We start from the raw sequence: 17,175 nt of genomic DNA on the forward strand, positions 1-17,175 counted from the left end.
ATCCCGCTCTTAAATAATTTGCTGTGATAAAGTGCAACATTAAAGCAACAGTGTGGAGAAGATGAATGTACCTCCCACACTACGCCCCAACTACATCTTAAAGGAATGACTAAGAACTGTGCAGAATCCTAAAATAAGATGGGTACAACATGCCTAATGGGATGCCACTCTCATTTTTTCCAGCTGCATTCATTTATACCATCTTCTAGACAGATTCAGAAAATGTACATCCTCTCATCAATACAAACCCTAAAAGTATATCTCCCTACAACACCCTATCTTGGCTATGAAGTCAACTCTCAGACACTCACTGAGGCTGACACAAATTTTTTCTTCAGGGAAATTATAAAATGGGGTGTGGATCAGAGCAGCAACAGGTAATATTATCCAATTATTTTCAACCAATACTGGGAAACAGCATAAACTAGTTAAAAGGATTTATTAAGGCTTTGGAATAAATTACAGAACTTGTAAGCAATTAAAAACTAAGATACTTTTTGAAGTGTTTATTAGAGAGTTACTACATATTTTACAAATCCTGAATATTCCTAATTCAACCAGAAAACACTCAAACCATAAGGTTTAAAAGTCTTCCTTTTTTTTAAACCAAGAGGGAATTTCTATTTTATCACAAATTTTATGTCAATTTATCTAAAGATTTTGGATGTATTCATAAGACCTTAAAATAAAATCACAGGTCTCATACATACACTACATATTTTGCTCCAAATATAAGTTAAAAATTTGAATCCAGCATTCAATATCACTCTTTTTAGTGTTGGTAAAGAAAGAAGTGGAAAGGTGTTTGGCACTCAATGGGGGTCCGGGGGAGATGAGAATACATGTTACACTTTACATGAAAGAGTACATACAAATTAAAGAGGACTCCCCTCCATTGTGTTCAAAGGCAGAATTACTACTGGCATTAGGTTATTCTGGTAGCCTCTGGAATTTTTTACTTAAAAAACCCCCCACTTAAGTTCTACTTTGAAAAAAGGCAAGCAAAGGAAAACTCTGAAACTGACCTGAAATGTTTACTACAATTATAAAATCCTGTTTTAGTTTTTTATTAATTCACCTAGCTTTCTTTTCCTTTAACAGGAATAACAGCATAAAAATGGCTACACTCAGGACTTCCCTGGTGGCACAGTGGGTAAGACTCCCAATACAGGGGATCTGGGTTTGATCCCTGGTCAGGGAACTAGATCCCACATGCATGCCACAACTCAGAGTTCACATGCCACAACTAAGAAGCCTGTGTGCCACAACTAAGGAGCTGATGAGCTGCAACTATGGAGCTGGCGAGCCACAACTAAGACCCCACACAACTAAATAAATATGTTTTTTAAAAATGGCTAAACTCTAAAATATGTAGTTAAATTGTTTAAATCCAAAAAAAAGTTGAAATATACAGGTGCAAACTAGTATTCAATATTTTTAAAACATGTTTATTGCAAAAATAATAAACATTTACTATAGATAACTGAGAAAATAAGACAAGGAAAAAAATAAGGACCCATAATCTCTCTATCATCCTCTAAATCGTTTTCCTTCATTTAATTTTGAATAAACATTTATTATAGAGAAGTTCTTTATTAATACAAAAACATCATGTTTAGTCTGATATTGCATTTTTAAAGACAATGGTAGGGAAAGGAGATGAAACTTTACACCCTATTCTACCCAAAATGAATCAAGTTAATTTTCCTATGAGTATACATTTCCATTAATTGTGATTTAATAAAAACCTATGTCTATACTCTTATCTTCCATAATAATTTATGATTTTATTACCATTTAAATCCAATAAAAATCTTTACAGAATTTTTAAGTACCATGAAGAATACAGATGAAAAAGTAGACATGTAGGCAAAACTAAGAAAATAACCTGAAATAATTTAATCCCTTTTGCCTATGAATATTTTCAGTTTTTCAAAATAACTTAGGACCTGATTTTAAAACAAAGCCTGAGTAACATGTTTACAATGCCTCATGGAAATCAGAAAGACTTGATTTTGAACTCACCTTTGGTTTTTAGCATATTGTCAATTTCAAACTATACCAATTTAACCATGTGAAGAAAACAGATACTTCTCTTTCCCTATCTGGGTATCATGGAGTGGAGAAAAAATTAGAATATGGGTGTGAAAATCTACCAGGATACAGATAAGCTTATAAGCTTATGTTTCACATATAATGCTTGTCAATCTGCAAATTCAAATGTGTCATTCAAATTAGTCAGGAAAACAAATCTAAGCCCCTGAAGATGAACCTCTTTTTCCACCTCTAAGAAAGGTGACCTTTCTCAGTTTAATCTCATTTGTTATTTTACAACATTAGTCTTTGGTTTTTTCCATTATACAGTATACACAAATGGAGGCATGAAGGCTATGATAAGGTCTAATAAGCTTGTGCTATAATAAGAAAAGTCTTTACTGCAACTGTAGAGAAAAATGAAATGCCTAAATAAGCTGTAAAAGATAAGCAAGCCAACAGAATTGAGAGAAGTAAGAGCTTAGAATCCATTTATTCACTATGAACCAAATTACTATAAATTGAGTACATTCACTCTGAAGTAAAAAAAAAAATTTAATTAAAAACCCAAAATGTATTTAGTATATTTAAGGAGTGAGGAAAATGGAAGTGGGGGAATCTCGGGAGATGAATCTTGCCAGATAGTGGAAACTTTCAACATACCCATATCTGAAGAAAGTGTATAGCTTATTTCAAAAATCACAACATAAAAAGAATTGACTCCTTCATTTTGAAACAGAGCAATGAAAACTAACATGACCTGAAAGCTAGGGAAAATTGGCTCATTTATAGCCAGCTAGGAAAACTACTCAGAAGGGATACTAAAGCTTAAATAAATGCTTCACATTTCAGAAGGCTTCTTGAAATTAAATTAAATCATATTAACTCAGAATGGATAGGGCCATTTCCCACATGGTCATCATTTAAGCGTTTCTCCTACAAAGTTAAGTCAAAATAAAGGAAAGTCAGAAAAAGAGTCTTCCTCATCTCAAAATGAAATGAACCATATATTTTCTAAAATATTTTTATCAGTTACCAAATCTTAGTTCTACATATAGTTTAATTCTTTGTTTCATACATTATCAAAGAAAAGTAAGACACTTAAATGAAGTAAAATAAGGTAATACGAAATGAAAACTATACAAAGGACCCTAGTCTTCTGTTTTCTTTTCTTTGCTGTTTTGTTTTTTTGTTGTTTGTTTTTTAATTTTTATTGGGGTATAGCTGATTTACAATGTTGTGTTAATTTCAGGTGTACAGCAAACTGAATCTGTTACACATATACTTATACCCACTCTTATTTAGAGTCTTTTCCCATAGAGGCCATTACAGAGTATTGAGTAGAGTTCCCTGTGCTATACAGTAGGTCCTTATTAGTTATCTATTTTACATATAGTAGTGTGTATATGTCAATCCCAATCTTCCAATTTATCCCTCCCCCCTCTTACTCCCTGGTAACCATAAGTTTATTTTTTATATCTGTGACTCTATTTCTGTTTTGTAGATAAGTTCGTTTGTAGCCTTTTTTCAGATTCCATGTGTAAGCAATACCATATGATATTTGTCTTTCTCTAACTTTACTCAGTATGACAATCTCTAGGTCCATCCACGTTACTGCAAATGGCATTATTTCATTTTTTATGGCTGAGTAATATTCCATTGTATATACAGACCACATCTTCTTTATCCATTCATCTGTGGATGGACACTTAGGTTGCTTCCATACCTTGGTAATTATAAATAATGCTGCTATGAATATTGGGGTACATGTATCATTTCGAATTAGTGTCTGTCTTTTTCCAGATGTATACTCAGGAGTGGAACTGCTGAGTCACATAAAGGAAATAAAAGCAAAAATAAACAAATGGAACCTAACTAAACTTAAAAGCTTTTGCACAGCAATGCAAAGAAAACCACTGACAAAGCAAAAAGACAACCTATGGAATGGGAGAAAATATTTGCAAGTGATATGCCCAATTAGGGATTAATGTCCAATATATACAAACAGCTCATACAACTCAACATCCAAAAAAAAACCCGATAAAAAATGAGCAGAAAAATTGAATAGACGTTTTTCCAAAGATGAAATGCAGATGGCCAACAAGCACATGAAAAGATGCTCAACACTGCTAATCATCAGGGAAATGCAAATCAAAACCACAATGAGATACCACCTCACACCTGTCAGAATGGTTATCATAAAAAAATACAAATGACAAATATTGGCAAGGATGTAGAAAAAAGGAAGGAATGTAAACTGGCGCAGCCACTGTGGAAAACAGTATGGAGGTTTCTCAAAAACATAAAAATAGAACTACTATATGACCCAGCAATTCCATTCCAAGGTAACTCTTATACTGTAAGTTTAGATAGATAGATAGATAGATAGATAGATAGATAGATAGATAGATAGATAGACAGATAGACAGACAGACAGACAGACAGACAGATAGTAAGTAGGTAGATAGATAGGTATAGTTATAGGTATACAGATGATAATATCTAGTTTTAGAAGTCTATTCAAAGGAAATAATCTGAAAAGCAAATAATTTTTTCAGTAATGTTCACAGCAGTGTTATCAAAAAATGAAAGCAGGATATGTTGGAACAATTGCTACTGGACTTGCCATCTTGCCATACACAACCAAAAAACTCTACAAAATACATGAAACAAATGTTTTCAGACATTGGAAAAGGTTAGCAAAGACTGTGGTTTCAACAATCAACCATTCTCCTGAAGGTCCTAACAATAAAATAAGGGGGGAAATGGAGTGTGCAGACTACAAAGGAAGAAGTAAATCTTATATCTTAATTCACAGATGATATAATTGCATTATGTAGATAATTCTAAGAAATTCATTAAAAAGCTACCAGAAATAATAAATTAACTTACAAGATCATAGTATATAAGACAACAGAAAACACTGCTGAGAGAAATTAAAGAACACCTTAATAAACAGATATACCATGTTTACTTATCAGAATATTGAATACTATTAAGATATCAATTTTCCCCAAAAATGATCTGCAGACTAAACACAATCCCATTCAAAATTATAGGAGGTTTATCTGTATGAATTGACAAGGTGATTGTAAAATTTATATAGAAATGCAAAGAAGGAGTAAAAGGAGGAGGAGGAGGAGAAGGATGAAAGAAAGAGGAAGAAAAGGAAAAGGAAAGGAGAAGGAGGAGAACAAAAAATCTGAAAAAGAACAAACTTGGAGAATTTGCACCACCTGATTTCAAGCCTGATTATAAAACTACAGTAATGAAGGCAGTCTATTTACTTAAGAGTAGGCATATAGATTGAGAAACTTATTAAGAGTCCAAAAATAGACCCACACATACATGGTTAATTGATTTTCAACGAAGGTATCAAGGTAATTCAATGGGGAAGGGACAATCATTTCAAAAAATGGTGCTGGAACTAGTTAAACACATGGGAAAAAACTGAACCAGTACCCTTACCAAACAACATACACAAACAACTAAATGGGTCAAAAGCTAAAACTATTAAAAAAAAAACTATTAGAAGCAAACATGGATGAAAATCTTGGTGACCTTGGAGTAGTCAAATATTTCTTATAAAGAACACAGAAAGTCATAACCATAAAAAGGTGATAAACTGAACTGTGTCAAAATTTAACTTTTACTCTCTGAAAATACCAGTTAAGAAAATAAAAAGTCAAGCCACCAAATGGGAGAACATATCTACGAAAATTGTATATATCAAAGATGTTGTATCCAAAATATATAAGAGCTCTTACCACTCAAATATAAGAAAAGAAAAAAGAAAGGACCTACTGATAAGACACCATATGGATAAATCTCAAATGCATTACAGAAAAAAGGTAGACAATAATTTACAGGCTGGATGATTCAATCTATATGACATTATAAAAAAGGTAAAATTATAGAATTAGAAAATAGATCGGTGATAGCCAAGAACTGTGGGTAAGTGGAGGAGCTAATTAAAGAGGGGCAGCGTTAGGAAATACTGTGAGGTGATGGAACTGTCCTGAATCTTGTTTGTGGTAGTGGTTACAAGACTGCATGCTTTTATCAAAACTCATAGACAGTACATCAAGGATAGTAAATTTTACTGTATATAAATAAATAAAAAGAACTATAAGAAAACTACAAGGAGACAGCAATAGTCAGACATCAAAATGGCTAAAATTAAAGAGTAACAGTAGTAAATGCAGATTAGGATGAGTGACAACTAGAACTTTCATACATTGGTAGAATGTACAACCTCTTTAAAATACAATTTAGTAGCTTCTTGTAAAATTTAAAATAGACTTATGATACAAGCTAGCAATTCCATTTCTTGATATTTACCCAAGAAAAATGAAAGCATACGTCCACACAAAGCCTTGTTCACAACATTCATAGCAGAGGAAGTGGGGGGAAACTCTGAAGACAACTTTCTCCATCTGACTCAGTACTCAGTATCTTTCCACTCACAGCATTTCTCCTCTTCCTCCCCTAGGTCTCCGGGTCCCTAAAACTGCAGCAGCTTTTTGTTTGAGGCTCCTTCATCAGTGAGATGACCTGACCCCCAAGTCTGGGCTGATCCACAAGACCTGCAGTCACTGCACGGAGAAAAATGTAAATGGGAGGGAAGGGGAGTTGGCACCTTCCCAGATTTAGTCTCTCACTTATCAATCATAATAAGCAATTAAGTGGTTGTTATTTTCATGTTGGCTTGCTTGTTTTAATTGGCTACTAAGACCCTGGGCAGCTCAGCTGAATTCCTGACAATAGGATCATTTAAATAGGTGTGAATTGTTTCTTGATGAAATTTAACATTATTTTTTTAATGTCACCAAACAGGAATGGAATAGGAGCTCCTCAATCTTAAAGCTAACATAAGAGCGAAATGTTGAATATATTCCCCAAAAGATAGAGTGCAAAAAATGGATGTTTTCTCTTACCACTTCTGTTAAACTTGTCCCAGTAGTCCTAGTCAGTAAAATAAGGCAGAGAGCAGAAAAAGGCATATGGATTGAAAAGGAAAACAAAACATCTCCATTTGTAGATGATACGATTATGTACATGGAAAATACAAAGTAACTGTTAGAACCTAACGAATAATCTTATAGCAATGCTGTTCTATATCTTGATTGACAACACTTAATATTGTATGCATCTGTCAAAACTCACAGAACGGTGCATAAAATGGGTGAATTCTACACTATATAAACCATATCCTAAAAAAGAAAAAAAAAGTAATATCTTAGGGTAAAAAGATCAATATATAAATGAATGTCTATATCTTAGTAATAAAGAACTAAAAATAATTTTTTTTAATTATACCATTTACTATACAAGCATATGTATAGGAAGAAACTGAACAAATGCTGAGCATGACTTCTATGATGAAGGTACTAAAGAATATCTAAATTAATGGAGAGATATACTGTATTCATAGATTGGGAAAATCAATAATTTCAAGATTTCATTTGTTCCTAGATTGATCCACAGAATTGTTGCTATCCTTACCAAAATATCAAATAGTTTTTAGTAAAAATAAAAGATGAATCTAAAATTTATATGGAATAAACATTCAAGACAATAGTCAAGACAATCTTGAAGAACAAATTTAAAGGACTTACACTACAAAATTTAAAGAGTTATTATAATGCCAAAATAATGAAGAAAGTATAATATTGGAATAAGGAAAGACAAACAGATCAACAGACCAGACAATAAGTTCTGACCTAGACCTATACATTCAACTGATTTTCAATAAAGCCATCAAACCAAATCAATGAAAAGAGGTATTTCTTTTCAATATATGGTACTGGAATGACTGGTTATATATACAGAAAAAAAAAAATGGTCCTAAAGACAAAATCTGAAACTGTAAATATTCTGGAAGAAAACATATGATAATACATTTGCAACCTTGGTGTTTAAAATTTTTTATAGAAGACACAAAAGGCACTGAAAGGAAAGGGGCATGACGGAGCTTGGAGTAATGGAAATGTATATATCTTGACCCGGATGGTGGTTACCGAAGTGTGTACAATTAAAAAAAAAAAAACAGGGGGACTTCCCTGGTAGTCCAGTGGTTAAGACTCTGTGCTCCCAATGCAGGCGGCCCAGGTTCAATCCCTGGTCAGGTAACTAGATCCCGTACACATGCCGCAACTAAGAGTCTGCATGCTGCAACTATGACCCAGTGCAGCCTAAATAAATAAATAATAAATAAATAAATATTTTTAAAAATAATTCAGCTGTTCACCTAAGATCAGTGTATATCACTTTATGTAAATTACACTTCAATAAAATAACTGTTAAAATGCAAAAATTAAAATGTTCATAGACGCTTTACCTGTAATAGCCACAAATTGTAAACAACCCAAATATTCATCAACATATGAACAGAAAAATACAGTGTGGTATATCCTTACAATGGAATACTACTCAACAAGAAAATAATGAACTATGCATACACACTACAATGTGGATGAATCTCAAATGCTGAGAAAAATAATCGGAAACAAAGAAAGTGCACATACCATGACTCCATTTATATAACTCCAGAGAACAAAATTCATGTACAGAAAGCAGATCAGTGGCTACCTGGGGATAGGGGATAGGAGTAGGAAGGGAAAGAGGGACTACAAAGAGGCATGAAAATCTTTTGGAGTGATTTATATGTTCATTATTTTTAACGTACTGATGGCTTCACAAGTGTATACATAAGCCACACTCCTCAAATTGTACACTTTAAATACATGTACTTTATTTTATGTCAATTATACCTCAGAGTTACTTAAAAATTATAGAGACAAGGATTTGAGCTCAACAGAAATGAAATTTCCTTCTAACAACCCGAACAACAGAATTTTAGAGTGGAAAGAGACTTTGTGGGTATTGCTGACAAGGTAGCATCTACCCTCTACTTGAGCACTTTTAGTAATGGGGCATTCCTGTTACTAAACAGCTTAATGGTTAGAAAATAAGTGATATCAAGCGTTCCTATTACTTAACTCATTGATTCTAGGTCTTGCCTCTTGGCAAATAAATCTACCCTTCCACAAAACTCAAAATTCATTCAACAACTAGCTACTGAGAATCAACTACATACAAGGAAGCAGTCTATACACTATGATGAATACAAAGATAGGTAAGCCAAGAACTCTGGTTTTCTAGGTTTTCCAACTTGGTATCTAAAAATAACTCTTACTTTAGTTTACTGTCTTTCTTCATCAGTTGTCTCCTCTGCTGTGGTTTGTATAGTGAGAATTTTTCTGATTTGTCAATTAGACTGAAGATGGTAGGAAAGATACAAGTACAATCTAGCACATTTTCTATTTGGTATTTTAACTGCATCTACTAGGATGAATAAAATTACAAAATCATATCACCGGTCCCTAAGCCAATGTGGTATACTGGAGAGAGGACTGAAATAATATTACTTTACTGCCTCTGCAGCTAATGAGCTGCATCTTTCATCAATCGCTTCACTTTCCTGTAAAATGATGGAGCTGGTCTCTGTACAGTAGTGGTTTTCAAACTTTTTAGGACTCTTTTATTCTCTTAAAAATCACTGAGGATCCCAAAGCTTTTGTTTATGTGGGGTATATCTATTAATATGTACCATATAAAATAAAACTGAGTAATAATTAAAATAATTATTTCTTTATTCTTTTAAAAGCAACAATACTGAATCCACGGGATTTCCCTGGTGGTCCAGTGGGTAAGACTCTGTGCCCTGAATGCAGAGGGCCCAGGTTTGATCCCTGCTTGGGAAATTAGATCCCACATGCAAGCGGCAACTAAAGAGTCTGCATGCCGCAACTAAGAATACAATGCTTCAACTAAAGATCTCACATGCCACAACTAAAGATCCTGCATGCCACAGCGAAGGTCCTGAGTGCTGCAACTAAAACCCAGCGTGGCCTAAATAAATAAATAAATGTTAAAAAAAATGAACTCATTACATGTTAACATATATTATGCATTTTCATGAAAATGAATTATATTTTCTAAAACAAAAAAAAGAATGAGAAAGATTGTTTTACATTTTTTTTGCAAATTTCTTTAATGTCTGCCTTGATAAAGGACAGTTGGATCTTCATATCTGCTTTTGCATTCACTTTGCTGCAATATGTTGCCTTGGTTGGAATAGTTGGATCTTCATATCTGCTTCTGCATTCATTCTCTTGCAACATGTTGTTTTGGTTGAAATATATGAAGAAAATCTGGCTTCATGCAGTTGTATATTTGGAAAACTGAGTATTTTAATACCCTTTTAAGATAACTGTAGACATTCTCTGATACTATGCCAAAGTTCTGCAAATGGTAGACTCTTTTAGGTAAGTTACAACATAGAATATGATACCTAATCTATTTAATTTTTGTACTCAATTACATTAAAACTGATTGATCTATGTTGTCTTTCAATAGACCTTTTAATAATGCATGATTCTGTAACATTATGCATCAGTCATTTGGAAGATATCAGTTTACTGGTATTTGCAGAACTTCCAAATGTTAACACATTTTATTACATAATATCAAAAAATCATACACATTAATATAATTACCAGTCTCATTAGAAAAGGCTAAGTTTTGGAAAGTTGTCAAGCCCATATTCAAGATTCAAGTTTTCTAAAATTCTCATACTTGAAAAGCTCAAATGTTTTCATTGGCAACAAACATTGCCAGTTGTCTTCCTTGAAATGATACTCATTTTGCTCATTTTCAAGAAAATTCCTGCCAAATACCCAAGTCTGAATAACCATAGTTTGTCTCAATTGTCCTTTCAAGTAAAAATGTGTTCCATGCAAAAATCAGCTAGTTCAGCCCACAACTCACACAACTACACAAGTGCTTTTCCTAGAAACAATATTACTTCAGCATAAAGAAATGTTTTCTGTATAATTCCCATTTTGTCATGCAGAAATTTTAAAATATCTGTACTCAAGGGTCAAGATTTAATAAAATCCATGCTACACTGAGGATATTGTTAAATAAAATTGGCTCTTTGTCCTCCAAGAATGTGAAGAATACAACTACTAGGACAATTTGGTATACTACACTGTCTTACCCGTCATCAGTGCAAATGTCAACACAGTGCAAAAGACAAAACAGTCTTCAAATTATTGTTCAAATAGTCCTCATGTTCCTCCTGATAGGATCTCAGGATTCTCAGGGGTTCACAGACCACACTTTGAGAATCACTGACCTAATGTCCCTCCAACACTAAAATATCTATAGTTATATAAGCAGCCAACATCTTTCATTCGTACAACTCTATAAAACATTACTTTCCCTATTAAGAAATACATCTTACATTTAACAAATACATCAAATTCTTACAAATCTTTTGGTTAACTGATCTTGAAAACAAACTCATGAGGTTGTGAAGCAGGAACTATTTATTCCTTCCTAAAAGAACCTTGATTTTATTCAGATTTTCCCACCCTCTTAACTTTTCCAGGCAGCAATGTGCTTTGGTGTGGGGGGGGGGGGGAGGTGGCAGTGTAAGTCACTTGTGTAACTCTACCTTTATGGTCCTATTGCACTAGCCAATGTACTGGCGTAAGCACATATACGTAACACAATTCTAACCAACTGGATGTAAGGGTGATGGTGTGGGACTCCTGAGAAAGTTTTCATTGCTGATAAAAAGGGACACAAATGAACAGTTCATACTCTTCTTTTATTGGGCATTGTGGTGTCTGCATGTGATCCCTGGAACTGCAGTAGCAATCCTGCAAGTATAAAGGGCACTAATCTGAGACAGTAAGCTGACAGGCAGTGTATGGCAGAGGAGAAAGTGGAAAGAAACTGAGTCACTATTTGGCTGAGTTAATTAATTTTAGAGGTACTATACCTCCAAACTTCTTGTAATGTGAGCTAAAATTTTTCTCTGTTGTTAAGGGAGTTGAATTAGTGTTTTCTACCACTTGCAACAGAAAACAACCTGATATAAACAGGCACTACTATGCCTTTCACATACAGAAATGTTTTATTGCATCAGATTATGAGATTATAGACAGAGAAGGACCTCTCCTCCTTCAGCAAAGTCCTGGAGAGCTCAAAATACAGAATACACAAAACAATTTTTCACTAGCATCCCACTCTTAATACCATTTTCCCCCACCAAAGTTCCAATATCTCCTTCAGGATTCCATTAATGTCACACACACTATAAGGAATTTCAGAAGCAAATCAGCCAGTTCTCTTAACATATACAAAGAGTGTTATTTGACTGCATTATAAGATGATACAAATGCCAACAGAATTTCTTCCAGTTCTATCTTAGTACTCACTGTCATAAAATCAGTTCCATTAACCTGACTAGCACTTGCTCAAAAAAGGTGCTTAAGTCTCTCTACAAGTTAAAAAGTAAAGCATATGGTTTAGAAACTAATTAAGTTAAAAATTAAATTTAGCAAAAACCTGTTTCTTTTATAACATTTGCCTTTGGTTGTCTTTGGTTAGCAAATAGCAAGGGATTTAAGGTTCTCATTTCAACAGGATAACAGGTACCATTACAGACTACACTTTTGGTAAAAGGCCAGCAGAAGCTTCTAAAGGAACAAAGGGCAGTTTGACCTGTACAGATTATGAAGGTAAATAAACTCAAGCATTGATGCATAAAATGAGAATCTGGCTTGTTAAAATGAAAGAAGCTAATGTATCAGAGATCACACATCTTTAGATGCCTCTCCAAAACACCTTAAGAATCACTGCTATTAAAAACTATCTTTGTAATGAAGATTTAGTTAAGTGGTTGGGTGGTTCATTTATAAAGTTAATTAGAGAGAATTTATTTTCAAAAATCACTTCTGTTCCATGGTTGCTATTGTCAGAAGGAGATGAGATGATGGAATGATTACATTTTAAAAAGAAAATCATTAGAGGATAGAACCAAATCTGCCAACCAACTGGCAATCAATTGAGCATCAACTCTATAGTCACTGTACTATATAGAAAAAAAATTACTAAGACTGTCTCATAGGTACTCTTTTACACTACTGAGAGGAATATAATTGGTAAAACCATCCTGGAAAGTAATTTGGCAAGAGCAGATCCCTATCATTCAGAAGCTTAAAGTTCAGCTATTCAAATGCCACCTGGAAGAGCCATAATGCATAACAGTTTTTGATTTTGTGGAGAAATACATTTGAATTGCAGAAGCCACAAGGCTATCATAAATGCAGTAAAGGCACTTAGCTAGTGAGGCTACACAAGGAAAGGTAAAGCAGGGGTGTTGCAAAATGGATGGGGGACCTCTCACTCCATATGTACTTCCAAGTCTGTTGCTAAAAAGAGGAGATGGGGGCTGGAATAGTATCGCCCAAAGTGGGAAAACAGATTAGCAGTTAATGGGGGGGAAAGTTCTGGAGTATCATTTAGGGAGGATGAAAGCAAGGGACAACACTAGACAAAGACACAGGCATTTAAGTGTAAAGCTAATAGGCAGCTATGGGGTAGGGGGTGCAGAGAGAGGGGGTGTGGTCTCCCCTTTCAAATGCATTCCAAAACTCTCCTGGAGGAGGAGGAATGTCAGTGAGTTTGGAGTATGTTACACCCTTACTATAGCTAGGAAGAGGACAGTGGGGGAGGTATTTATGGAGTACAGGTTCCACCTTCCATATAGGGGAGAAATGTAGCGGGATGCATGGTTTACAAAATTAAAATTTAGGCTCTTGAGGATGCATGGCCCAAGCAATTATAGTAAAGAGTTATTAAGGGATGAACTGGTGGGTGAGCCTACGTTTAGAATCAATTCAAGTGACCAGTCATGGAAAGGGTAGTGGGGATTATTCCAATTTTCTACATGACTTTATTTTTCTGTACTATCATGAATGAAATAGGGACTGAGGAAAATTTCATGAGCATGTTCTAGAGATAAACTGCTCAATCACGTATTAATTGTGTGCCCTCTGGTAGTTTTTTAACTACCCTGTGTGCCTCAGATTCCTCATACATAAAATGGGAATAATATTGTCTATCTAAGAGGGTATAACATAGTAACCACTAAAAAAGAAGTTAGCTATCATATTATCTGTTGATATAGCCTTTCTAAATGTTATGGTCTACTGCATGTATCAAAGACGTTAAAAATACTGATGACCTTTAACCCAATAATTCCCCATGAAGGAGGCAGTACTAACAAAATAATACAAAATATGGAGTAAGAATTGTTTATGACAGTATTTCTCATAATGGCTAACAAAACTTGGAATTTAAAAACATAGTCTACAGTAGAGAATGGACTTGAGGACATGGGATGGGGGGCGAGGGGAAGCTGGGACGCAGTAAGAGAGTAGCACTGACATATATACACTACCAAATGGAAAACAGATAGCTAGTGGGAAGCTGCTGCATAGCACAGGGAGATCTATTGCTTTGTGATGACCTAGAGGGGTGGGATAGGGACGGTGGGAGGGAGGTTCAAGAGGGAGGGGATATGGAGAAATATGTATAAAGACGGCTGATTCACTTTGTTGTACAGCAGAAACTGGCACAACACTGTAAAGCAATTATGCCCCAATAAAGATTTGAAGAAAAAAATATATAGTCTATAAAAGTGAACATGTAAATTAACTGTGATGTGTATAAATTGTATGCAATCACTTAAAAATAGTATTTTAAAACTATGAATTTTAATAACATGGGAAAACACTTGGTAAGTAAAAAAAACATTAACATATAAAATTGTATATAGAGTAATCCCAACTTTTAAAAAATTTTAACCAATCTATTTTTTAAAGAAAATTTAGATACATAAGAAGGAAAATCATCAAAACAATAATATGGGTTATTTCTGTGCTGTTGATAGAACTGTGGAGAGATATTTATTTTCTTTATAAATCTCATTTTTCAAGTTTCCAACATTAAGCATGTATTATTTCTGTTATCAGAAAAAATCGACATGTAAATTTGTTGAATGAACAAGTATACAGTTCTTGCCTTCAAAAAGTCTATAATCTAATAGGGAGAAGAGATAAAATCCCATGAAACAAAATGCTTGTAAGACCAAATACACTTAGATACTAGACAAGAGGCTAAATATGACAAATGTTCAAAGAAGGGTAAAATCAGCCATAGATACGATAGGAAGGGAAAGTTTCACAGAACAATTTTCTATGCTCACTAGCATGAAGGCAGGGACCCTGTCTATCTTATTCAGCTTTATCTATAGTATCTAGCACAAAATGATCTTGTGGACAGCACATATGCATGAGGGTGGAAACAGAACAACATAAATAGAATTCTTAAGTACTTATGAGTTGCTGAATAAACATCTACAGAATGAATGTAAACATTATGCTGAAACTGAGGAAAGATATGGTTCCCTGGGATTCTAATCAAGATGGAGAGCTGACATGTGTATGTAATGCTCAAGGCGTTATAGGGAAGTTCACCTAGGCTAGAATGGAGGGAGAATATTGTAAAATGTAATGAAAAATAAGGTTGAATGAAGGGAAAGATCATGACAGACCTTGAAAATCAGGCAGAGAATTTGAGAGTTAATGCAAAAAGAAATGGCAAATCTGTAAGTAGGTTGTAATGACAATAATGGAATCTAATTGAAATCTTATTGAGGATTTACTATGTGCCTCATGCTATTCTAAATGCTTTACATAGCTTCTCTCATTTTGTCCTCGAAACAATGTGTGACATAGGTACCACTGGCCACCTTTTGCTAACGAAATTAAAGCTCAGAAGTTACTATTTGTCCGAAGGTCGCACATCTTCCAGTCAGATTCCAGAAGGCAATCTCTTAAAGACTCTGTATAAGACCACAAAACACGCCTGAGAGGTACCAGAAAGCAGTGAGATCCCATAGCATCAAAAAGGTATGTTAATTCTGTGATCTTGGACTGGAATCAGAGATATAAGTGCAAATTAATGGTTTTGTAACAAATATAAAAGTGGGTATGTGTCTATGTATATACACATATACTCTCAAGTTTTGTCTGCTGAGAAGGTCTAGAAGCAATGAATCCCCAGTAGCAATGAGCATGCCAAGCACCCAGATCTTGATCTCTAAATACCATTACTCAACAAAAAGAATCAGAGCTCCTTCGAAAAATGGCTCATTCCAGGGTTGGGGCAGGGAAAGTAGAAAATGAGTCTGGAATACCTTGTGGTACCAGAATGCAAGAGAATGCTCAAAAAATGATGGACACATTGAAAGGACACAGGAACCAACTGGAAAGGGCTTCTGTTGGCCAAATCTGGGGTAATCGCGGCAAAAAAAAAAAAAAAAGAAAAATAGCATAATGCATTATAGTTCATAGAATAAAACAAGTATCCATAAGTCCATACTACACTATAAATAAATTACTGAATAAATAAATAAAAACAAATAGCAGAGAAGGTAAAGTTCTCTGTTACATTACAATTCAATGCATAAATGCAGAAAATGTTGAAAACGGAAGATCACCATTTGGCAAATATCACAGCAGTAATTATTCAGGTCACAATCCTCAATAGATGCTAAAACAGTGGGCAAAACTATGATGAGAAACAAGAAATGTACATTGTCTCCCAATATTGCCCCATATAGTCTTATGAAATCTGGTCGCTTTGTAATTACAAAGGGAAAAAATGCGACTTTACAGGGGTTAAACCTGGCAGACACAACCTTGACCAAGCTATCAATATTAACTCAAGGTACAGTCTCATGTGTTGCATATACATACATCAAAAGCCAAGTAAAAACACAGGGAAAAAAAAGGTACACATTCTTACACAGTCACATGACAGATACATATATAAATACATGCACAAGACTAAAGTTATATAGATAGTTGAGTGAACAGAATTCAATATAATGAGCAGGCACATTGGTAAAAACAACAAAAGTGAATTGAACATTATAAGCAAAGTGTGCTACCACATGCATACTCTGTCTTATCACAATAGACACACTCCCAAAAATTTTAGTGTATTTAAAATTATTATGGAAACTGATTAAAAGTATAAGGCAAATCTTTCTTCAAAATAATCACCTATCACAAATTACACTTGTTCTACAAATCTAACTTTTTATACACGTAATTACATAAAATCATACAATCTGCAACAAGCAATTGCTTCTAGATTACTTTTAAATTATCTCTCTATAAGTAGACATACATATAGAGATCAAACTCTGACCTT

General features: G+C 34.2%; 1 protein-coding gene across 3 annotated transcripts in view; it reads right to left on the reverse strand.

Moving 5' to 3' along the window:
* The window catches only part of COL4A5 (collagen type IV alpha 5 chain), a 214,511-nt gene that overhangs the window by 193,859 nt on the left and 3,477 nt on the right, over positions 1-17,175 (reverse strand). The window lies entirely within an intron of this gene.

The sequence above is a fragment of the Hippopotamus amphibius genome, chromosome X, assembly GCF_030028045.1.
Source record: "Hippopotamus amphibius kiboko isolate mHipAmp2 chromosome X, mHipAmp2.hap2, whole genome shotgun sequence".
Classification (NCBI taxonomy): domain Eukaryota; kingdom Metazoa; phylum Chordata; class Mammalia; order Artiodactyla; family Hippopotamidae; genus Hippopotamus; species Hippopotamus amphibius.